General features: G+C 50.2%; 1 non-coding gene across 1 annotated transcript in view; it reads left to right on the forward strand.

The window, feature by feature from the left end:
• LOC126436099 (small subunit ribosomal RNA) overlaps positions 1-1131 on the forward strand; it is a 1909-nt gene continuing 778 nt past the window's right edge. Inside the window, exon 1 of the ribosomal RNA XR_007580422.1 lies at positions 1-1131. This exon is cut by the window's right edge and continues 778 nt beyond it. This is a non-coding gene — a ribosomal RNA (small subunit ribosomal RNA).

Genomic DNA, 1131 nt, shown 5'->3' on the forward strand with positions numbered 1-1131 from the left:
TCCCTGGTTGATCCTGCCAGTAGTCATATGCTTGTCTCAAAGATTAAGCCATGCATGTCTCAGTACAAGCCGCATTAAGGTGAAACCGCGAATGGCTCATTAAATCAGTTATGGTTCCTTAGATCGTACCCACGTTACTTGGATAACTGTGGTAATTCTAGAGCTAATACATGCAAACAGAGTCCCGACCAGAGATGGAAGGGACGCTTTTATTAGATCAAAACCAATCGGTCGGCTCGTCCGGTCCGTTTGCCTTGGTGACTCTGAATAACTTTGGGCTGATCGCACGGTCCTCGTACCGGCGACGCATCTTTCAAATGTCTGCCTTATCAACTGTCGATGGTAGGTTCTGCGCCTACCATGGTTGTAACGGGTAACGGGGAATCAGGGTTCGATTCCGGAGAGGGAGCCTGAGAAACGGCTACCACATCCAAGGAAGGCAGCAGGCGCGCAAATTACCCACTCCCGGCACGGGGAGGTAGTGACGAAAAATAACGATACGGGACTCATCCGAGGCCCCGTAATCGGAATGAGTACACTTTAAATCCTTTAACGAGTATCTATTGGAGGGCAAGTCTGGTGCCAGCAGCCGCGGTAATTCCAGCTCCAATAGCGTATATTAAAGTTGTTGCGGTTAAAAAGCTCGTAGTTGGATTTGTGTCCCACGCTGTTGGTTCACCGCCCGTCGGTGTTTAACTGGCATGTATCGTGGGACGTCCTGCCGGTGGGGCGAGCCGAAGGCGTGCGACCGCCTCGTGCGTGCTCGTGCGTCCCGAGGCGGACCCCGTTGAAATCCTACCAGGGTGCTCTTTATTGAGTGTCTCGGTGGGCCGGCACGTTTACTTTGAACAAATTAGAGTGCTTAAAGCAGGCAAGCCCGCCTGAATACTGTGTGCATGGAATAATGGAATAGGACCTCGGTTCTATTTTGTTGGTTTTCGGAACCCGAGGTAATGATTAATAGGGACAGGCGGGGGCATTCGTATTGCGACGTTAGAGGTGAAATTCTTGGATCGTCGCAAGACGAACAGAAGCGAAAGCATTTGCCAAGTATGTTTTCATTAATCAAGAACGAAAGTTAGAGGTTCGAAGGCGATCAGATACCGCCCTAGTTCTAACCATAAACGATGC

This window comes from Schistocerca serialis, unplaced genomic scaffold, assembly GCF_023864345.2.
Source record: "Schistocerca serialis cubense isolate TAMUIC-IGC-003099 unplaced genomic scaffold, iqSchSeri2.2 HiC_scaffold_1226, whole genome shotgun sequence".
NCBI classification, from domain to species: Eukaryota; Metazoa; Arthropoda; class Insecta; order Orthoptera; family Acrididae; genus Schistocerca; species Schistocerca serialis.